This window comes from Lissotriton helveticus, chromosome 7 (assembly GCF_964261635.1).
Source record: "Lissotriton helveticus chromosome 7, aLisHel1.1, whole genome shotgun sequence".
Lineage (NCBI taxonomy): Eukaryota > Metazoa > Chordata > Amphibia > Caudata > Salamandridae > Lissotriton > Lissotriton helveticus.
The window spans coordinates 1,509,667,243-1,509,691,684 of record NC_136068.1 but is presented as its reverse complement, the minus strand read 5'-3'; the positions used below and the strand labels follow the sequence as shown (position 1 = coordinate 1,509,691,684).

At 44.7% G+C, this 24,442-nt stretch overlaps 1 protein-coding gene across 5 annotated transcripts in view; it reads right to left on the bottom strand.

The window, feature by feature from the left end:
- Nucleotides 1-24,442, bottom strand: part of LOC144767510 (sulfotransferase 2B1-like) — an 858,831-nt gene that overhangs the window by 426,333 nt on the left and 408,056 nt on the right. The window contains exon 1 of one of the 5 annotated variants that reach the window (XM_078650928.1): nucleotides 5,785-5,918. The exons of the other annotated variants lie outside the window; for them this stretch is intronic. The gene's annotated coding sequence lies outside the window, so the exon portion shown is untranslated. Of the gene's footprint in view, nucleotides 1-5,784; nucleotides 5,919-24,442 lie in introns of those variants that run through there. 5 annotated transcript variants of the gene reach the window in all.

The window sequence follows — 24,442 nt, the reverse complement described above, 5'->3', positions numbered from 1 at the left end:
GTACATTTTATCCTTCTTGCCTCCGAAGCTTTCCCTACTGTTACACAAACTGGAGTGGGACTAGTCAATTTAACCAATCCTGAGTTCAATACTTTCCCTACTGTAGCAAGGACTGGAGCAGGAATAGTATATTTTACCCTTCCTAAGTCCAATGATTTCCTTACTGTTGCACCCTACTGGTGTGGGAATAGTACATTTTAGCCCTCTGGTGTCCAATATTTTCCCTACTATTCCACACACTTAATGGGACTAGTAAATGTTACCCCTTCGGTGTCCAACACTTTCCCTACTGTTGCATATACTGTAGTGTGAATAGTATATTTATTATTATAAGAGTTTAATAGTTTTTTAATTTAATTAAAATACTTATGTGTTTTTGTATTTAATTTTATATGTTTATTTATATAAATAGGTCGGGTGACCTCCTGAAACCAGCATCAGGACCATCAAAGATGAAGTAATCCTACTCAACAGTCAGTAGCCATTCCTGGGGAATCACCATAATAGGCACCCCAAAAAACCGATCCCAACAGCCAATAGCCTGCCAGACTGGGAGTTTAATCTGAGTGCAAATTAATCGCCCAAGCGGGATACCAGCCTCCACCAAAGTATACGGCTGGGACAGGTGTGGACAGAGACTAGTAGCCCAGCAGCAGCTGAATTTCTACTGGCTCAAAGAGGACTTCAAGGGACCCAGACCTCAATGGCCAAAGGTGCCCCACCAGACTGGTGATCCGAGGAGTAACTGCGAGGACATCCCTGTCGACCGCACAGCAGCAAGCACATCAAGAATGCTCCATTGAAATCTAGGGCAGTTGTGATGTACAGCTCAGAACTGTACTGGAGAACACTTTGGTGATCAGGTAACTGCTCAGATGCTCTTTAGCGGCCCCCCTGACTATCTTCATGTCAGATTTTCCAACCCTGTTAGGTTAGAGTATTCGAACACAACTCTCACATACTTTTTAAACGTTTACACACTTTAGGGTTACCAATGTTGTTTTGCAGTTGAACTGAGATTGATGGTTTGTTTAAAAATCTATATCTACGAAACACTTCAGATTTTGGTCATCTTGGGTTCAAATTTCCCAACAAAAGAAAAATTACCCAGCTGAAATCACTAACATGTAGAAAGAATGAATTCTAAAGTTAAGTGGACATTAACGGGCATAGAGTTACAGGCACATTTTTTGCAGTGGCACAAGGACATGATTGCCTCTTATGGTTGTGCAGTAATGCCACATTCTGAATACAGCAGTGCAGTATTACTTACAATTTACATAACGAAAGGCGTTTGGTTACTGCACGTGTTACTTGGTAAAGCAGCTTACTGTAGAAAACTGAATATTCCCTAAGTTGTCTTCACAAAGGTTCAGCCCGGATTTTGGCTACAAGCACGGCCAGTCCACAAGTTTAAGCAGTCAGAATTGCGTTGGGAGTTTGTCTCAGTCAAAGTTTCTATTTTCAAATCTAGAAACCTTTTCAGAGTAAAACTTCTGCTAGTAGGAACAACTTTCAGGTTATTTCCAAGATGGGCTCTTTCACGCTAGATACACTAAAAGAAATCTAGTGAACTTTTGGTATGAACCAATAAACATACACATTAAGATGACTCAAGCATTTGCTACGTAAATAGCAGAATGCCATGCCCATACTATTAAACCAACACTTCAAAATAAACTAAGTTGCAGCTTACTTTGATTGCAGTTCACATATTTGTATATGGCAACATATGTTGTCTTTCTTATACATAATTATAGTAAGGTGAAACTCAAGGGACTTGCTATTTGTAAAGCGGTTTAAAAAAATTGAGGTTTACTATTGACTCCCATGCTTCATATTACCATTCCATGAACACTTATTGTAAACCCAAGAATTAGCACATTTAACAAAACAATTCAGATTTTTCAAATGCTCTATATCTAAACATTTTGATTTCTGTGGCTACATGTGTGAAAAATGGGGTCATTGTTGAGGTCTTATTCTATAGTAAAATATTATCGAATTTGATTTTTTCACTTTTTCATTTCAATTAGTCAGCAATGTTGACATATATATTAGTATGCATACAGATCCAGCGACAATGCATGATATTTCAGTGCTTAACATTGCAAGATAGTCCAATACGTCTACATGTAATAGTCATTGGTACTACCGTGTTATTTGTGTGGGAACCTTGAGCCAAGAATGAACTTTCAAACCAACAACAATTCTACAATGCCTACCTACTACTCATACCAGAAAATGCAAGTTACCAAACTGTGTACTACCCAATCCTGAGTCCTCAGTCTCAGAGCTTTCTGCCTCATCCTCCAATTTCTCTAGGTAGGATAGTGGTGAGAACTAGAGATCTCTAAGGCAAGAGATTGGGGGGGTTGTAGGCCTTGGGATGGCTTTGCCAATACAATAGCTAAGAGGCATGGAACCTCCATATTCTTTTCAACTCCAAAGTACGGCAAAGCGCTACAGGATAAAACCAGTAAGAAGAAAACTGCTTGAACAACAGAGTAATCAATGTCTGTGAATGGTGCTAGCTAGCTTGTAGGCAGTGTCACTTCCCAACATAAACTTAACTGTTTCCCACCAACAACAGCCGGGTCAACAGTGTGTAGGCCAACTGCTTGCCAAAAATAACTTGGATAAAGGTGCAGAGATAGGAGAAAGATAAAGTAATTTTATGAACAGAGTGCAACCCTGCCTGACATTGATAGTGGAGAGAAGTGTTCTCCTAGGACACGGGCCAACGTCTCAATCACAATCACGAATAGTAATGGCAACATGAAGCCATGTGCCCCGAAAACTAGCTATAAACTGCTGTGAGAGCTTGCCAGTCACCCTCAGCTAGCCCTAGGAGCAGAACACAGCTGTGAATCCATCTCATAATGCCCTCGGAAACCCCATGTCTACTGAGCACCAACAACAGAATTTCAGGGAATGCTTTTGAGAATTGAAAAACACAGCAACAACACTGAGATCTGGTTGTATCTAGTGCAGTAGGAAAAACAGAGTACATAAGCTATGAGCTGTTGATTGATCCGGCACAAAACTGGCCTGGTAAGAATAATACAGACACCAACCGAAGGAGTCTGGCCGCAATTACTTTCCCAAGTGTCTGGCTATCAGAGATGTATTTTGTGGCCGGTATGCAGGTTTTGAAGGGAGTGATAATGACAGGCTTGAAGTATAGAACATAGCCAGTAGGTGGGGCGCTAACCATGCTCCATACTTCATATAACATACTAAGGAAAGCCCATCACTGCCCAGGGCCATCCAGTGGGATATGGGTTTGATTTTCTCTAGAATTTAGTTGGTTGTATTAGGTTGCATTAGGCACTCCCTCTCTGCCTCCACCAGCCAAGCCAGCAGGATCCTTTTGAATAGCCTCATCTCAATTGGCACTTCCCTGGGACACACATAAATCCACAGAATACCTCCAATACAACCCAATGTCATTTATTGAGACCCTCTGAATACCTCCTTCGCTGTCTTCAGTATCGATGACATCACCAGAGACCACTGTAGGTGACACAAAACAGCTATACCAACATCCTATCTGGTCTATCACCCTCTCGTACTGCCTGGCATGTATACTTATTCATGCTGTACGCCTGAATTTTAACAGTTTCTCATGCATACCCCATAGCAACTCTTGTCATTTCATTTCAATGATTACCTCCTCCAATTACAGCCTCCCACAGAGTACCAGGACTTTGCACTGAAGCCCCATTCAATTGAGAGAACTCCATTATAGCCTAGCGTACGTCCACCTTAAACACCTGATCTAAAAGTTCCATGAACAGAAATCGCAACTCCCCCAGTCACTGCCCATCCCAGGCTGGGTTACTGTCAAAAGCACAGGGGAATGATAAGAGTGTACGAGTCAATATATCTATCCTTCGTCATCCGTGTCTCCAGTAAGGAGCCAACAGTCTAAGTGTGTCACTGTGGCATAGACTGATGAGTAAAATGCAGCCTGTTTGTATCCAGTGTCAATGCTGCCATATGTTCAACAGAGCATTTTGAGAAATATTGGAATTCAGGGCACGAGTAGCTCCCAGGTGTGCCTTAGTGTCTGGTCGACCCATCCATGGCCATGTCATGATATTGTAGAACACGTGTTTCCCTTCCGTAGAAGTAACGTCCCAAAACTGGCACACATTGATTGAAAAGTTCAATAAAGTTTCATGAGAGTCTTGTTGCTGGTTTATCCATAGATTGATTTTATTATTTTTTGTTCATACTATTTCATTCATAGTATATTTTGAATAACTTGTTTCATTCCATGTTGTTATGCCCAGTAGGGTTTACCAACAATGCACCCACCACCTGGAGTAATTTTAATTCAAATACACATACTTTGAGTGTGACAGTCCACAGTCCATTTGGATTCTAGCATGTCATGATATTACCACCTTGATATTAAAATTGCCTCTCCAAAATATGGCGTGAGGGTCATTACTCACGCAAACTAAGATCACATTGTCAAAAGAATTCTGGATCATCTTTATTAAGAACATAGGCACTGAACTAATGTAAAATGCTCCTCAGTTAGAAATCTTTGTTTCATCACATAGCGTACCACAAAGTCTGAGTCCAAGTTGTGGCATCTAAATATTGACTCCATATGTATTACAATTACTGAAACCTAAAATTGAAACTGCCCTTTAAGGACGATTGTAAGAGGGGGGAAAAAGGCAACGCTGCCTCTAACTTTCGGCAAAATAAGGTTCAACCCAAGGTAGAATTACGTCCCTTGGCAGTAAGCTATATCGGTTCTGCGCCTATTTAAATAGGACAATACATTCTGGATATTCTGAAACTTAATAAGACCTTCAATATACCATGACAATGTCGATCTGTTGAGGAGCGCTTTGAACTATTTTAATGACTTTCTCTAGTGCATATCCGGTTTCCTGCTGTATGTGATCTAAATAGCATGTATTGACATACTAATACTTGCAAAATCTGTTGCTGTGTTTCATCTGTGTCACATACACCTATCACTCCCACTCTTCGCACTGAAAATTCAACTCTGCAGTGACACCCCTTCTCTCAATCCACCCAGTCAACATACAGTAGAAACTAAAGAACCTCAAGACGTGTCATAGGCAGCCTCAAGAAAGACACTTGGTGCATACATGCAATGCTAGGGGCATCCAGAATCCCAGGTCCAGGCCCATCACAACCAACCACCCAACATTCATACATGTCTATACTAACTGATAGCTTTGGCAGGATTTGTGCGCAAAAAAACGTGTTCGAACCGCAATTTCTATCAAGCGTTCAGTATTCCAGCCACCTGGCTCTTGGTTTCTATTTGTACCGAAGGAGGCTCTTCTAACAAGCTGTAATCCGAGAAGTCGACCCACACATACCCATCGTTTGACGGCCGCCGATTTCTATCTCCACTCTCATTCCTCTGCTAGTCTGCATCTCCCTACAAGCCCTGACAATCGTTTCACACTAAGCAATCAGGTCCATTCAATGTATCTGAAAGGCATGTTTTCTAAGTTAGTATTCCAAATTCAATTATATTAAATTTGCACAATAAAAATCTTAACTTGCTCACACTTCTAACAATCCTAATAAAAACTTCTCAGAGTAAAAGCACTCAAATGCGCTCAGCTTTTCAAGTTATGCTCCATTTATATTGAACAATTAACTGGCTCTGTTATTCGCTCCCACAAATGACAGCTTGAAAGCGGAGGGGGAGAGAGAAAAAGATTAAACGAGGAACACATGCATTTTTAGGTAATCTCGTTAAATAGTACATTGATTACCAACCTTTCACTCTTCAGGCTGTGATTCGAAACCTCAGTATCTGGAGTCTGGCTCAGTCAGTGTTCCTCTGAAGGTACGGACTGTCCTACACTGATGCTTTGGAGACAGCCCTAAGCGTCTGTGGACCTTGTCTTCCAGGAATCTTAACTATTGAACACACCCATCTGCACCGCAGCACGTCCCACTAACTTGCCAGACAAACGACAATAAAACGCCAAGGAATTTCTGAAAGTGGGACTGCTATTGAAACATGTTTGTCAAGTTCTGCAAACAAAGCTTAAGATTGGCGTTTGCGCCTTCAATGCCACTCACAAATGTAGTGGGCAACAGGACGGAGGTACAGGGAGAAAAAGAAACATGTCAAGTTGGGGATTTACAGAGAAATTCAGGACAATGTTGATAAAGGTGCATTAAATTAGCTACTTCAGTGCTTGAGGATTTCAGAGGTTCACTTTACAATAGCATAAAATGCAGGTCATGGTGCATTAACTGGTTGGTGGGTATGACAGATCAAGTGTAGGCGCGGGTGTAATTTGCGCAATTCAGTGTAGTGAAATTACCAAACAGTTCCTTGAGATACGGATAATTACGCAAATTAATTTTGTGCTAAGAAATATGCTAAAAGCAACAGAACAAAAAGTGCAAGTTGCCACTTGCTCCAGCTGGATATGCTCTTGTGGTAGGATTCCCCCTAGTTACTCCCACCACTTAGTGCAAAATGCACAATTGCATCCAAATTAGACCAGAGGATGTATTTTACACAAAGGAATAACTCTAAATGCAGCAGAACACAAATAGCGAGCTGCCACTTGCTAAATATCCTCTTGCAGTAGTATTTTGCCCCCAGAATTTCCCTTAAATACGCAGGCAGGAGTAATTACGTTATTATCTGTAATTCCACGTCAAAAAGTAACACAGATTTTCAGAATTTACTCCAACTACTACGGCATATTTGAAAATCTGCTCCACCTAATAAAGAAATGTATAGCAGTTGGAATCATGTCAGAGGTTAGTAGGGATAGCAGTAGTACAGGATCAACAACAAGGTGGGTAGAACCTAATGGAGCAGTATATATATGTTCGGAGAGAGATATACCCTGGATTCCAAATAATCACAGTACACATTAAGTTGTTTGTGGCGCACACACCCTCCTCCTGGGTCAATCATTAGTACACAGAGCCACGGAGCCCATAGGCCTGTTCTTTCACTTCGGTGGCTCCACTGGTAGAGTATCTTGTGATCATTTGGTGTGCTCAATGCTCCACTGTATTGCCCTTAGAAATTCATACTCAGCGACTGGTTGAAGGTTCCAGTGCTACCAGTCCGGGAGGGCTGTTCCTGAAAGTTGTGAAACAATTATTGGTTTCAACTAACTTGGTCATTAACCTACATACATTTTCAGGGGTTACCTGACAGTGCACCTGTGCCCTCACCATTTATCCTACACCAATATTATGCTACAGTTCTAAGCTTCCACACTAATACAAAACCATTCCCATGCTATCTCCTTTTAATACTTCACAATACTATACAATAGTCCTTTAAAGCCAGACTTATTGGCATTGACAATGCTTGTTTGAAATTAATTCCAGTCTGGATACCAAGTGTCAAGAAGTGTGAGGCCCCTCACCTGGTGGTCAGAGCATTGCTCTCCCTACTCTCGGTTGTTTTTGAAATTTGACGAAATGTTTGCAACAGAGCGGTATTTGCTTATGCCAAAGCCAAATGGAGGGAATCGTAATATGGGCTATGATGTGAATAGTGGAACTTCTTGCTTCACATTATTTTGAAAGACTCAATCGAAGCTTCAGGAATGCAGTAGTGCATCTATGAATCCTTCTTCCAACAATAATGTTTGTTTTATCGGGAATGATAGAAGTATATTAAGTCTAGGGCTGTGCCGAATTAGAGCAATTTGCGTTTGGGTAACTGCACAAATGTAAGCAAATTTACATGAAATTATAATTATGCAAAATACAAATCCATCATTCAGAACTCTATTTTAGCAAGAAATACACCCTATCAATGGACACAATAATACATTTTGAGTTAAAAAAAGTACCAAAAAACTCCCAACATACAGTAAACAGGCCGCTCGCGCTCCTTTGTTCCCATGAGTCTGCTGTAAATGTGTACAGTGAATGGCACATTTGCTGTAAATCTTTAAAAACCAATGGCAATTCATTAAACTAGATGGCACAATAGCGCAAGTTTGAGATATTCACATAACTAGTGTAATGCGAAATTCCAGACATTACGCAAATTATGCCAGTGTAATTTACATTTCATTGAAGCCTACTTACGTCTTCACAGTAATAAAATTGAAGGTAAACATGTTCAAATAATTTCAGTCAACAGACACATTGTTGACTGTTAGAAGGGGCGATCTCAGGGGAGGACAGAATGTGTACCTGACCACCCTGGGACCCACCTCTCCTAGGAACACTGCTGAGCCCCGTGCGGGGGACCCTTCAGGGGAAGGGTCTCGTATCTAGGATCGCACGCGCTGAGCTAGCACCACTTGACAAAGGGACACCACACCGTAGGTTCTGAAGAACGTATTCTTTATCTTAGCAAGCAACTGGATCTTTATGATCCGCAGGATTCGTATTTACAAGCAGAGCAAGGGCTCATAGAGTCTCGGTAGGGATAGGGGTAGCGGGACAGTCTTAAGGTTCAGGGTCAATGCAGGTGCGTATCCAGCGCACAGCTCTCAATCCTCGAGCCGGGGGATACGCTACGATCTTGGGTCCAGCCGGACCAGAATAGTCTCCGAGCCACGACCAAGTCAGTAGGGTTCGAGCAGGAAGGTACAGGAGTTCTTACGATCTTTGGGGAGCCGCGATCCAATCAGCAGGGCTCAGGTGTTCTCAAGGTTGCAAGGGAGCCGCGACCACGTCTGCAGGACTCAGATGTTTAAGCAGTACTCCTTCTCTGCCAAGCTTGAGCCGCGACTATGTCAGCAGGGCTCACCAAGGTTCCAGGGTTCAAAAAGTTAGTCTTCGATGTTCTGTCGAGCCACGACCACGTCAGCAGGGCTCTCTTCGTTCCAGGATTCAACTGCTGATCTTTCCAGAGAACCCCTTGTTATAGGTCGCTTCTCCTTTGAAGTCCGGAGTCCTCGCAGGCAGGGGTCTTAGCGCTTGGGGGCCACTTGTCGGGGTTTTCTGCCACTCGGCCTTTTTATCCTTTGAAGTTGGGTCTGGAGGGATCCGAGACACCCAGCATGCAAGGAGCCAGCCCCCAGGGGGGCCGGAGGGCGATCGAAACCCATCTCTCTCGAGGAGGTCGGAGGTGTGAGCGAAACTACTCCTCCCTGTCCTGCTCCCGCGAACTCTCTACCCCCCAGCCGGGCATGGCGCGTCTAGGGCCTAGGTCGCGCTGGGGCCGGGGTGCCGTGGTCGGCCATTTTAGGTGCAGGGGACTGGGCACCGGAGGCCTTTGGGGCCGATGGGGTTTGGGGGGCCTCTGGTACCGGGAAGATGGAGGGTGATGCCGGGGAAGTCCTGTGTTATCTGTGGGCTCATGGAGGGAGTGAGTCGGGTAGGCCGGGGTAACCAGGGGCCTGTTGTGGTGTATGGGTCAGGGTTTGGCCACTACGGGTCAGGGAGGCCCACGCCACGAGGCCTGGTCTAACATTGACTTTTTTTATTCTAGAGAGAAAGCTTAGCATGGAAAGCTGTACATAACAACACATGATATTAGTAGTTTTGGGTGGATACAAAGAGAATGCCTGTAAAGCAATAACATGATATTATGAAGATGTATAGGGGCAGATATAATCTGGAATTAGTTTCATTACAATGATTCCTGTAAGAAGGGCCATTTCCTAAGAGACTGATGATGTGAGTGACATGCTAGAGTGTACTTCAGAGGGAAGAAAGCTCCAGGGTAGTGGAATCAAAAACTAAATAGAAATCTCAGCGCTGAACAGGGAGGTTTGGGTGTGACTGACAGAGCCATTTCTAGGTGTTTTGCTGCCCTAGGTGAGAATGGAAAAAGGCCGTCCCTCCCTTTTACTACCATCACTCTCTCCCCCTGTCATTCAGGCTAGAAGAATAATGCATTAGATATTCCCAAACTCATGTTTTTTGCCGCCCTCCCCCTTTTCAAGCCCTAGGCGGCTGCCTAGTCTTGCCTATGGTAGAAACAGCCCTGGTGACTGGGTGCTTTTATTCTGAGAGTAAATTATAAGGCCCAATGTATCTACTCTGGATTTCAGAGCGGTAGTTTGAGGGAAGAGGGAATTCAATGCTAAGAAACCCAACTACTTTGGTGCTGATAATGAGTGGATGAAGTGTATCTGGACAGAGAAAATAAAGGGTCCTTGCAGCGAAATTTAGGAACTTATAATTCATTTGAGTCGGCTATCTCTGTATAATTTCCTTATTGCAGGCTAGTCATAACGTCTCTACTCATAATGAAATGACATAGCTGATCACCTACAATAATGTACTAGAGCAGCAATGGCCCTCATCAGCTAAGTGGGTGAGGTTCCCTACATGGTAGACCTTAACACCCCCAGGAACCCTCAAAGATCCTGTATTTCAACAGATTGAAACCCTACTTTGACTGGGAAGACATGACCATGTTGTTGGTCACAGATGAGGGGTTAGAGGAGGAGACTGAGTAAGTGCCCGACCACCTCTCCAACAAGGTGGAAGATGAGTCAGTAGAGAGCTGTGCTCTTCCCCAAAGTGACAGATCAGTAGCACAGAGACTGCAAGCAGGTGCTGGGGCAGTTTGCAGGTCTGCTCACGTTGACGCCAAGTGTCACTGATTGGTGTGTGGGCCACATTGACACTGGTGACAGCCCAGCATTCACATATAAATTGTACAGGTTGTCTGACCATGTCAGAAACAGCATCAAGGCTGAGCTAGCTGGAATTGGGGGTAACTTAGCCCAGTGATGTTGGTGCCCAACTCTAATCCCCAGGGGAGAAAGTAGGAGTTAAAGTTCTGTGTGGACTACAGAGGACTGAATGCAGCCATTAAGACTGATGTTCACCCTATACCTAGAGCTGATGAACTCATTGATAGGTTAAGTGCTGTTAAGTATCTGGGTACATTTGATTTGACTTCAGGCTACTGGCAGATTGGCCTCACAAAATGAGCAAAGGAGAGGTCAGCTTCCTCCACATCAGAGGGATATTATCAGTTGAAACTAATTCCCTTTGGTTTAAAGAATGTACCTGTCACCTTCCAAAGGTTGGTGAACAGGGTCCTGGGTTGGAGCAGTTCAGTGTAGCTTATCTTGATATAGCTGTGTACAGTTGTTGGGAAGATCACCTAAACCACCTGAGGGAGGTATTTCAGGCCATGCAGCAGGCAGGTCTGACTATTAAAGCCAGAAAGTACCACATAAGGCAGAGCTCTGGGGTGTATCTGGGTCACCTGGTAGGTGGAAGCCATATACAACGTTTTCAGACCAAAATTGAAACCATTTCGAGTTGGACAGCTCCAAATACACAGACACAGGTCAGGGCATTCCTTGGTTTGACTGGGAACTATAGAAGATGTGTTCAGAATTATGGAACAATTATTGCTCCCCTGACAGAACTTACTGCTAAGAAGAGGCCAAAGAGAGTAATGTGGACCCCAGAATGCCCGAAAGCTTTTGACACTGAAAGATGCTATGAGTTCAGCCCCAGTGCTTCTGGCACCTGACAATGCAAAAAAAATGTTGTTCAGACAGATGCTTCAGAACAATGGATAAGGGCAGTGTTGGCACAAGTGAATGAAAAGAGCCTTGATCAGCCAGTTGCCTTCATCAGCAGGCAACATCTCCCCAGAGATGGAGTGCCATTGAGAAGGAAGCCTTTGCTATGATTTGGTCCCGGAAAAAGCCAAAACCTTACCTGTTTGGTACTCACAATCATTTTCAAACTGACCACGGATCTCCCAGATGGCTTATGCAGATGAGGGGGGGGGGGAAGAGAATCAAACGCTATTGAGGCAGTCCATTACTCTAAAAGGAATAGACTTCACAGTGGAACAAAGACCTGGGTTTGGCCATGCTAATGCAGATGGCCTTTCCATGTATTTTTTATTTAGCTGATAAGACTATCTGGGTGCAGGTCAGCGACCCCTCATCTTTCATTTGCAGGGGCATGTTAGAAAGTCACCCTTATGGCCTTGTTCACCCCCACATGTTGTGTTCTGATTGTTACTAATGGTAGGTGACTGTGCACTGAGTCTTGCTAGTCAGGCCAAGGGCTAGCGCTATATTAAACACATACACATGAATTGAGGTACATTTATAATATGCATGACCTACCCTACAAGTCCCTAGCACATAATAGTGCAAGGGGATAAAAACTATCTATAAACACCTATTATATAATAGGTCATGGCAGTTAAGTGGCAATCAGCCTTTTTTTCACTTGCTTGCGTGCACTGCTGAGAGCCTGAGGTCATTTTAAAAGCAGTCATGAGTTGCAGCACTTTTAAAAATTAAATTCCTTGCTAACTCAACTTTGGTACAGGGGCACTATATAAGTGATGATCTTCATTATTGTTAGATATCGGGTACCTCTAAAGTTTCTCCTAGGCATTCCAGGGGTGTGGGAGAGGGGTCAGGTAATTATGTAAGGGCCCCTATAACTCCTTCCCTGTTGAAGACGAGCTCGATTCGTCATGGCACACAGTGGACGTGTGCTGATGACGAGTCCAGCTCATCATGGGTCCCACCCACGGGGGAAGCGCTGGCGCTCCCCCCCAAGGGTGTTCGATTTCGCCCCCACAAAGTGGGATGGCAGCGGAAGAGCTTAAGCTGCCACTCCCGACCCCATCCCCCCTAAGGGAATCCCATGACATCAGCGCGCAGAGCGCGCGCTGACATCAGGAAGTCCCAGACGCTCGGGAAGCCATTTGCTTCCCGAGCGTCTAGGAGTTAGGTAGGTTTCCTTGTTCCTGGGGGGGGGGGGGGGGGGGGGGTTTAGGGTCCGCATGGAGGCATCAGGGGAGAGGAAAGAGATGTTCCTCTCCTCTGGTGTCTCTTTACAGGGCATTTCTGCCTCACGATCGCGCACATCGTCGCGATCGTGCAGCAGAAATGCCCCCACTAGCAACAGGGATTTCAATTTGGAGCATTGGAAGCCACCCCTTGGGCAAAGGTCGCTTCCAGGTGGGGATCATATTTGTATTGAGTTTCTGCCCCACGGGGGCAAATTGGACAGTTTTTTCAACCGTTTTTGCCCCCAGGAAGGGCAGAAAATGCCACTAGGCACCAGGGAATGTTTTTAGGGGCATGTACATTGTAATGGAAGTGACCCCTTGGGCAAGGGTCACTTCCAGGTGGGGGATAATATTTGTATTGATTTTCTGCCCCCGGGGGTAAATCGGCCCGTTTTTTCGGCCGTTTTGCCCCCGGGGGGGCGCAGAAAATGCCACTAGGCACCAGGGAATGTTTATAGGGGCATGTACATTGTAATGGAAGTGACCCCTTGGGCAAGGGTCGCTTTCTAGAGAGGGCATTTTTTGTAGGAATGTTTTTCTGTCCCCCCTCCTGGGGGCAATTCAGCCTGTTTTCCAGGCCGTTTTGCCCCCCGGGGGGGGGGGGGCAGAAAAATCCCACTAGGCACCCGGGACTTATTTGAGGTCAATATTATTTGGATGGAAGCAAACGCTTAGGCAATGGTCGCTTCCTAGAGGGAGCATATTAGAAAAGTTTTTCTGCCGCCCCCTGGGAGCAAATTGGCCTGTTCTTTTGCCCCCGGGGGGGGGGGGGCAGAAAATGCAACTGGGCACCAGGGACTGTAGTTGGAGCATTTACATTTGCATGTAAGCGACCCCTTGGGCAAGGGTCGCTTCCTAGAGGGGGCATATTTTAAGGAATGTTTGCTGTCCTCCCCCTGGGGGCAAATCGGCCTGTTTTTTTGGTCGTATTGCCCCGGGGGGGTGGGGGGGTTGGCAGAAAACGCCAATAGGCACCAGGGACTTATTTGGGGGCATTTAACTTTGGAAGGAAGCGACCCCCCTTGGGCAAGGGTCGCCTCCAAAGGGGAGCATTTCTTGTTGATGTTTATGTGCCCCAGATCTGCCTGTTTTTTTGGCCTTTCTGGTCCACTAGGCCTTAGAGATTGTGTTTTGCAATGTGTGGAAGCGAGCCCTTGGGCAAGGTTCGCCTCCAAAGGTGGTTATATTTTTGGATATTTTTTCCTGCCCGCCCCCCCCTTGGTGGCAGTCGGTCTTTTGTTTGTCCTTACTGCCCTCGGGTGGGGGGGGTACAGTAAGGACAAAAAAAAGACTGACTGCCACCAAGGGGGGCGGGCAGAAAAAAACCTCCAACAATATAACCAGCGGCTTGGTGGAAAACCTCACCTAATCCCCATTGGTCTCCGCCCTATTTGAAGGCCCATCTGGCCGAATGTCCATTTGGGTAGCAACATTGTGTCATCCCTTGCAAAGCTCAATTTTAGCTGAAAAAATCAGTTTTTTCACACATTTATACCCACGACAGGCAAGGGCCCAAAACTTTTTTTGATAGGCAATGTTGATGTAGCCTCAAAACGTTTTGTGTCCTTGCCTTTGGCGGGTACTTGGGCCTCCTACACAAGTGGGGCACCATTTTTATTGGGAGACCGGGGGAACGCTGGGTAGTAGGAAATTTGTGTGAGCCCGGTGATGCAACACTTTGCAACACAGAAATGTGTGAAAAAAGTGATTCTGGGTAAGGAAACGTTGGGGGATCCACACAAGCCATACCTCCCTTGAAGCCCCCGGGTGTCTAGTTTTCAGAAATGTGTGGGTTTGGTTGGTTTCCCTATATGGCCGCCGAGCACAGGGCCAAAAACCAAGGTGACCGCCCTTGCAAAACCAGGTGGTTTTGAGATAGGCAATTTTGATGTTGCCTCACGACGTTTTGGGCCCTTGCCTGTCGCGGGTACTTGGTCCTCCCACACAAGTGAGGCACCATTTTTATCAGGAGACCTGTGGGAACACTGGGTGGTAGGAAATTTGTGTGAGCCCATTGATGCCACACTTTCCCACACAAAAATGCATGAAAAAAGTGATTTCTTTCAGCAAAAATTGAGGTTTACAAGGGATTCTGGGTAGGGAAACGTTGGGGGATCCACGTAAGCCATACCTCCCTTAAAGCCCCCGGGTGTCTAGTTTTCAGAAATGTGTGGGTTTGATAGGTTTCCCTAGATGGCCGCCGAGCACGGGGCCAAAAACCCAGGTGACCCCCCCTTGCAAAACCAGGTGGTGGTGAAATAGGCAATTTGATGTCGCCTCACTACGTTTTGGGCCCTTGCCTGACGCGGGTACTTGGGCCTCCCACACAAGTGAGTCACCACTTTCATCGGGAAACCTGGGGGAAGACTGGGTGGTAGAAAATGTGTGTGAGCCCGGTGATGCCACACTTTCCCATATAAAAATGTCTGAAAAAAGTGATTTTTTCAACTAAAATTGAGGTTTGCAGGAGATTCTCGGTCAGGAAACGTTGGGGGATCCTTGCAAACCATACCTCCCTAGAAGCCCCCGGGTGTCTCCTTTTCATAAATGTGTGTGTTTGGTAGGTTTCCTTAGGTGCCGGCAGAGCTAGGGTTCACAAACTACAGCTAGGCACTTTGCCAAAAAAGGGTCATTTTTCACTGAGAAATTGAGGTATGACCACATTGCGTTTTGCACCGTTTCCTGTTGCAGGCACTAGGCCGACCCACACAAGTGAGGTACCATTTTTCTCGTAAGACTTTGGGGAACGCGGGGTGGGTGGAACTTTGTGGATCCACACAGATTCCAGAACTTTCCACCACAGAAAAGTGGGGAAAATGTGTTTTTTGGGGCATTTTTTTAGGTTTGCAAGGGATTCTGGGTAACAGGGAGTCAAGTCACCCCATTCTGGGTTCCCCTGGGTGTCTAGTTTTCGAAGGTGTATAGTTTTGCTACGTTTCCCTTGGTGCCGGCAGAGCTAGGGTTCAAAAACTACAGCTAGGCATAGCTGCAAAATCGGCCCTGTAACAAAATCGGCCGAAAACCAGCCCCGGCAAAGAGCTCGGTCGCACCCCTAACACCCCCTCCCCCGGGGTGGGGGGGGGGGGAGGCCGAGCACTTTGTCAGCGCCAGTTTTCGTTCCCAGTCCGGCCCTGTCAGTTCTGCTGCCTGAAACACCAAGAGGAAGTAGGACGGCCCTGCTGGAATCCTGACCTGCACTCAAGGGCCTGCCTGGTGAAGACTGTGCCTGCTGCACTATCTGGTACTACAACTCTGAGCACTTTGCCTTATTTCAAGAAGGAGTGAGTAGTTGACTCCCTGCAGCAACAGGTTAACAGAACTTAACTGACCTTTCTTCGGTCTTCCTCCTGGAGTGCATCCACCGGGCTTTTTAGGGGTTGACGAAGTGCATAGTGCGAAGTGTAGTACTGGCCTGCCAAGGGCCATCTAGGAAACTCTAGACCATTGTATTTGTGCGTTGGGCCCCTGGAATCTACAAGGAGACCTTCTGGAAGGATAGCCACATGTTTAGGAAGTTTTGGGTACTTTAGAAAAAAGCTCCATAAGGTGACCTGCCCGACCGCAAAGGCCAAGCAGGCCAACTTCAACTGTGACCCGGCCTAGATTCCAGGTTTGTACCGCTGAAGAGCTCCAGAGGCCCAACCTCCAAGATATGAAATGGGGCTCCCTCAAGTCAATCCGGCAAACCCTCACCAAATCCAGCCTGGTGAAAAGCAGCATTCGCCCTCAGAAGAAAAAGCTCCAGAAAAGTTTGCAAGTGTGAGGGTAAAATTTTGACTGGGGCCTCCTGCTTAATGTATCTGAGTAGTGCTCCATTGTGGTGAGCCTGAAACTTTGACTTTATCCAGATGAAGAATGACCAGATCTCCCAGAGTGGCGCTATTGGTTTCAGAGCACTAGACCGTGTTTATTCTCTAAAAATTCATATTTCAGTATTTTCGGTATCATTTTAGAAATTGCTGTGTGATTTTTATTGTGTGCTGTGTCCTACTTATTTACTGTAATGTTTTTTAATGCTTTGCATGCCTCTCTCCTAAGTTAAGCTTTATTGCTTGGCAGTCAGTTACCAAGGGTTGAGCAAAAGACTTATTTAGAGAGACCCTTTTTAGGAGCCAGTACAGTGTTGGTGGCCTTGTTATCGTAGTTGCATACTTACCATCACAAATAAACCACCTTCCAACACTGAACGCGATGACAGTCTCTGTTTGTTGGCTACAGTTGTCTTCGGTGGCTGAGCATGGGGGAGGAGACGTACACTTACTGAGGGATCACCACACCCACCAGATCCCTCCACAACACACCCCGCCAGCGACACCACTAAATACTCCATCCGTCCGTGTGGCGAAAGACATTACATCGCCCACCTTGATGGACTGCTGTCTACCACATTTGGAAATTACTGCTATCCCAGTAATTGTCACTGTAACTTGATAGGAATCACCATCATGGAAGATCCTGTCAAGGTACAAAACATTTGGTGGATGGTGTTGACTGCTGCCCACCCAACTTTTATAATTTTCTTTCAAAAACAAAACCCCAAAGTGGGAGTTTATTACTGAAAAATAAGGGTATGGTGACTCATTTCATTTCTCTCCCTCGCAGCCAGGGTGTTTCTAGCTGTAATGGACAGAAACCAAACCAATGAGACAGTCTATTCTAGTAAGAGTGGTGACTGGGATGGCTTTACTACAATGACCTCTTCTCTGTTGGGACAGCAGATGTGCCCTTCCATCTACGGAGCTAGTGTGCTCTCCATTGACGGGAAGCTAGACAGTCCATCTATCTGTAAATGAAGTGGGCAGACTCTCAGTTTGTTTCTAACAAGATACTTCATTCTCTTTCACAAAGTGTCAGGCAAACCAAAATCAGGCCCTTATTTTGGGCATTTCCTGTTTTATATCAAACACATTTCAGATAACCATCCCTACATAAGATATTTTTCAACTGTTTCCACTTATCAAATGCATTACTTATTATGAACTGCTTTATGGACCACAGAAGACACTTGACATTAAATAGCATAACAGATATACACTCAAATTTAAAGTAGTTTACGCTGACTTTGATTTAATAATTTTCTCCCTTTTTAAGCTAGAGTTATTTTGGAATGCCTACGTGGAAATTTGAATACCAAATAGTTTATGAGCAATATGAGTTAAATAATAAAAGAGAAAAGAGTCTAGTTCAGCACTCATGTTTTGTCCTGACTTGTCTTAAATTCAAGATATTTTGGGCTTACCAACAATAGGGCAGTTACAAGGATGTTAAGTCACAATAACAAGTGTCTCGATACTAGATAAGTGATAACATTAATATTACTCACTGGTGTATATGAAGGAGTATATAGATTCATTAGCTATATATTCGCAATATCAGATGGGACCCAGAAAAAGAAGATTCCACAATATCTTCCAAAAATCCCCAACATAGGTTCTAAAACTATGAGAACAGTTTGTGAAAAATATAAAACCGAAAGGGATATATTTTAAAATATACAGCAGCACGAAATAAGATTTCTACATCTACAGCAATTAGTGAACAATGATGAGATATTTGAGTTGGACAAAAACGTGTTTTAACGGGGACTGCAATCCAATTTAAATTCATTGGCCTCAGAATGCATCAAAAGCACTTTGGCAACCTGTAGAAACAGGTGGATGATGTGCCATTAATGCCACTGAAAAAAAATAGCCCTCTTAAAGAAACAGACTGAGAAAAGGAAACTGAAGACGTAAATCAGATACGTAAACCATCAACATAACAAACAGATTACTTCAGTGGTTTAAACAGTGTCCCCACATGATATGCTTCTTTCAGTAATACCTTAGCAGATGCAATAACAAAATTCAATAAGATCTGTGTAACACTTATAATTTTAGTGGATTTGAATAAGGGTGTACTTAAACTAGACCAGCATATTCATACGCTATATCTAAATATCCTATAGCATCAAATTTCAGAGGGATGAAAACTAGGATATATTGTTTAGGAACACGTTTGATATAATATTATACAAGAAACACCAATTGTAATTGTATTGAGACCACCGGAAAATGTCATTATTCCTACAACTAGAAAATATTTTAAAATAGCATATCTTTAATCTTATCTTCTTGACATTAAGATGCAAAGCCTTTATTGACGAGACTTCTAGCTTTACACTAGAAACAAATATCACACATTAGGGATAAACTATTTTGTGACACTAAACTATAATGTATTATCATATCTCCTTTAAAAATCAAAAAGCAAACAGATAACAAAACATTGGAGTTAAAAAAAAGAAGGCTATATTTTAAACCAAAACAAATCTCACTAGAAAGATAGTTCTGTAGCTCAGAATGATAACATGGTGATAAAGGAGAATATCAGTGCTTAATTTGTGCCGGTGCTTTCCGGTGCTAAGTACCGGCACTTGTTTATCAGGGCCGGGTCTAGAAGTCAGGGCCAAGTTACAACTCACATCAACAGCTGAAGAACGTGTGTAGTGTCAGCCAATATAAACAACTGTTGAAACTCGGTCTTTCTGGTGAAGAGCTGAACTGATAATTAATCCATGCCTTACGTCTGTTTTGCCAGTGGGCGCACCACGGTTTGGGCTGGATTGGGTCCTGTGCAGCCGCAGGAGTGTGTGTAACCTTAGTGACACAGGCACAGATCCTTATCATGGTGTTAACACTGCTCCTCTTGTAAGATGAATTGGGCCTGCTTTAGTGCACTCGCGTGATTTTTCGTGCAGAACTTGCAGGTGTTGAGTGGAAAGTCAGTGCAGGGTATTGCCTTCATTTTATAAATGTTATCAGGGGTAGCGGATTCACACACTTCCCTTACTTTACAGAGGCACCGATCTTCCTAACGAAACGCATCAATTACCCAGACTGTTTTTGTGGCATTGAAGGCTTCCTTACCTATACGAAGAAGCTCTTTCAACTAGCGTCGCCAAACCTGCTTTCTGTTACAGGTCACGTCAGGTCCCACATGGACACACTGTTGTGGAGGAGCCATATCCGGTTGGCGTGCATTCTGTGGCAGGATGTTTAATTTCCCGTCTGCCAATGGGGCCCCACAGCACCCAGGAAATAAGTCCCTGGCCTGCTGCAAGGCTAGAGTTAAAGGAGGAAGCTGGTGTTTAAGGATTGACCACCTTCTCACTTCCTCCTTACTTGGACCTGTGCTGTACCTGTGCTTGTCCTGCCCAGGCAGAGCACAATTTATGCCCTGGACTCACCATGCCAGCATGAGTCTCCTAGTGGGAGCAGGTGGCTCAGGCTGAGGCTGCACTGCAGCATGACTCGCTGTCTGACTCTGAACAAGAGGCAGGCTAGTGATACACGCAGAGCCACACCTGCAGCTTCTCTCTGTAGATCAATCTCACAGCTATGAAGAGATTCAGGTAAGTCAGATATTCATTTATTAATCTGCTACTGCTTACATTTTAAAAGTTTGTGTTACAAGAATGGAGAGGGGACTCCAGCACGGAATAGCCTTGGAAATGGGCACACTAACTTGTCGGTCTGTGCTGTAAATGAAGGGCTATCTAAGTTGGAGGTGTTGTCTCAACTAGCAGTTTTGCTGATTCATTAGTGAAAAGTGTTTAATATCCGTGCTTGACAGTGGCACTATGAAGCAGCAGCCTTTATTTTCCCAGTGCAGCAAGACTTGCTAAATTAGAGGTAAGTCAGGTGATTAATGTTACCCCTCGAGAAAGGTCACAGTTTTGTCTACTGGCAGTTTTCACTCTGACCATAAAGCAGCGCAGAGAGTTAATATGCCTACTGAAAAGGAAGTCTACCACCATATTGTATTGTATTGAACTGCAGTATTGTATGTGGATACCTCAGTGGGTTGCTGCTTTTGTCACAGAGATCTCTTTGTTACATATGTTTCAGCCGCTAACTGTAGTGGAGGTTGGGGTGGAGGGCGCAGATTATTTAAAAATTAAATAATAACTATTAAAAAATTAAATAATAGCTTTAACTGCACCTGCTGCAGAGTTCGACTTTCTTCTTGCTCAAATGAGTGTGATTTCTGATATTTGTCTATTTCCATAGACTTCATTGTATGATTTTAATCGCAAGAAAATGCCACACAGTTAGTCGATGAATGACTCTCATATATCCACTGAATCTATGAAAATGTCACACATATGCAATCTGTACATTAGCAGCTATACTCAAATGGGTGCAATTTCTGATATATAAAGGATTCCCTCGTCTTCATTGCTTGATTTTGCTCACAAGAAAGTGTGACTCATATTTGTTGGAATGTCACTCATTATTACACTGAGATTAGGAAAATGTCACACATAGCAATCTGAAACCTTGGCAGCTATGCATATCGTCTTAACCCCTTCGCTGCTAGGCCTTTTCCCCTCCTGTGCTGAGGTTTTTTTTGGCGTTTTGGAGTAGTGCGCGCTTAGGCCCTTGTAACTTTTTGACCACATAAGGTATCCACGCCAAATTTGCGTCCTTTTCTTCCAACATCATGTGGATTCTAAAGGCGCCCAGGGTTTGTGGATTCCCTTGGAGGGGTCCCATAAATTAACCAAAATATAGTGATTTTTTTGTTTTTGTCAGAAAAATGGGAAAAACGGGCTGCAAATGAAAGCCTCTGGGTTTTTCCCTGAAAATGGTATCACAAAAGGGTTTGTGGGGCTGAAATCTCCATTTTCTCAGCTTTCAGGGAATGACAGACTTTTGTCAGAGAACCGAAATTTTTCACTCAGTTTTGGCATTTTTCTGGGACATAGCCTATTTTTGCTATTTTTAGAGCTTTCCACCTCCTTCCAGTTAATGGTAGAAATGAGTTTGAAAGCAATAATGGATCCTGGAAAGCTTTACATTTTCGAAAAGTAGACAAAATTCTGAATTCAGAAAGGGGTCATTTGTCTAAATCCATGAAGGTTTTGTTATAGAAACTAACAGTTAGATATTGGAATATTTGAAATTTTGTTGAAAAAAACAGCCTTTTGTCTCAACGTTTTCACCTATAACTTTTTCTAATTTTGACAGCTCTTGGAAAGCAATATACCGTTACATTTGTTAGACCTTCCTGGTTGTGGGGATATATAGGACTTGTAGTTTCACCAAGAACCCGACGAACCCAGATCCAAAAACTGAGCAGCAACTTGCAATGGTATTTTTTCATTTACTGGGTATAGTGCACTTTGTCTTGGAAAATGTATACATGGAATAATCTGTATGAAAGACACCTATGTATTTCTGAATTGGGTACAAATTATAGACTTCAGAAACAGTATATAATTGCACGAAATTGTCCACAAATGAAAAAAAAAAAAAAAAATCCCTACCATTCCAGCTGCACGATCGCACCATCGTGCAGCAGAATGCTCTAAACTTGCAACGAGTGAAAGGAAAAGCCTTTCCTTTCACTCGATCTCCTTTTGAAAACTTTCCCCCCTGCCCCAGCCGCAAAACTGACCTCTGAATCATCCGACGCGCAGGAAGCAAATGGCTTCCCTGCGCGTCGGTAAACAACAGGAACCCCCAGTGACGTCAGCGCGCCTCGCGCGCTGACGTCATTGATGACGCGGGTGGGGGGAGGCAGGGGACGGTCTTCCCCTGCCATCCCAGCCAAAAAACATACGATCGGACAGACTCGGTGGGAGCGCTGGCGCTTCCCCCGAGGGTGGAGCTCATGACGAGCTGGGCTCGTCATGAGCGTGCGAGCTCCCTACTCCATGACGAGCCCAGCTCGTCATCAGCCCCGAAGGGGTTAAGGCACGCACGCACGCACGCACTACTCACTAGCCAGCAGTCCAGCACAATTAACTCAAGTAGCAGCATGCCGGCCCGTGCAGCGTTCAGAGGCAGGGCTTTTGAAAAAGGCAGTAATGAAGTAAGTAACTAACTCTGCTTTTACCTGAGCGTGCCACATAGGTCATTGAGCGGTGGAATCTGCTTGTTCATAAATGTTTTCTGACCACAGTTTCTTCACGGGCACCTGAAATGTGGCATCTGTTTATTTTGCAATGTGCAGTTTCTGCCATGTCTGTACAAGTCAATGAAAGGTTTGATCGGTTTGTCCTGGAAGCTTCGGTGTGCAGCTGGCGCTTGGTGATGCAAATTTGTTTTGCACAGAGTGACTGTCACAGGCCAATTAGCATAGGATTTAAGTGGTCTAATGCTGGAGAGAGATATTGAATGTATGTGCAAAATAATGGTCTCCGGCAGTCAGGCCACGAGCCCAATAAAGAGAGACATAAACAGAGCGATGGGAAGTGTAGAATGAGGACGGGTCCTCGCAATTCCCTGGTGCAAGCTCCTCGTGGTACCCTCAGGTGCCAGCTTGTCACACTGCTTATCAATGCCAGACAAGGGATTATCCAGAAAATGAAAATATCTCCCTCTTTGACCATCCCTGTAAAGCGCCGATGAGCAAAGAGGGACCCCACCATCCCTTGAGGTTTTCAGAGGAGTTTGTGCTTAAGAAACCTTTTGTCATAGCTAATGATAAAATAGGGTTTTAAGAAATTCTCCAAACAAAAATGGCTTCTGAATGCTTGCACATATAAAAATACAAAATGTATTTCCAGTTTGCTGAGGCTGACTGTTGGGGTTTTCTTCCTTTTGTCACCCTTTCTCTACTTTTACTTTCATAAATGTTTTTTTTCTTTCCTCACCTCTATACCTTTTGTTTCCTTTTGAAAAAAACAGCCTTTGTGACCACAAAACTCTTATAAAAACAGCCTTATGTGTGTAAATGGAAAGTCTGGAGTGCTAATAAAAACGAATGCTGACAGTATAACACCTGATGTAACGCCTGGGAACATCAAGTCCTCAATTCAAATATTCAGTTGTTTTAAACACTAAGGCCCCCATTAGGATGGCGGGTGGACTTTGTCCGCCCGCCATCCTCACGGTACTAGGGATCGCCCGCCATAAGGGCGGGGGTCCCGTGCATGGCAATAGGACGCGCCCGCCACAGTGGTGGGCGCATCCAGCATTCCGATAATTGTGGCGGGTGGTGCACTCAGCACCGCCTGCCACAATGGTAGGAAGGCATGCAGTGCACTTCCATTCCATTCACAACATGGCAGGCAACGCGTGGTGCCTGCCATGTTGTGCATGGAACTGCTGGGGGGTACCATAGGTACTCCCCATGTGCACCCCCTACCCCCCAGAGTCCTTGGGGGCCCGCAGACTCTGCATGTCTTTCCGTGGCGGCATTGCCGCCACGGAAAGGCATTGAAAATACCGCATCCTAATAAGGATGGCGGTGTCTGATAGACACCGCCACCATATAAACCCTTTTCCGACCCGGTCGCAAGGAAACCGGGGCAGAACAGCAGCAGACGGTCTTTCCGTCCGCCGTGGACCCCCCAGTCATGTTAATATGGCGGGGGGGGTCTTTGCAGCAAGGATGGCGGGCTGATTGCCGCCGCCAGGCTCGCGGTGGCTACCGCCAGCCTGGCATGGCAAATCCGCCTGCCATCCTAATGGGGCCCTAAGTGTTGAAGTTAAATTGTATTATATATTTAATGGCAATCAAACTTTGATACCGAGTAAACAACATGTCTTGTGTTGGGCTGCAAATAATGACCATGGAGGGTGCCAGTAAGTGCATATTTTGTTACATTTCTCACCTCAAACCACCAACCTCCTTGATGCTTTTCAAAAACATAAATGTCACATACACAGTGATTAGCATTCAGCACATTTTAAGTCATCTACCTTTTATGTT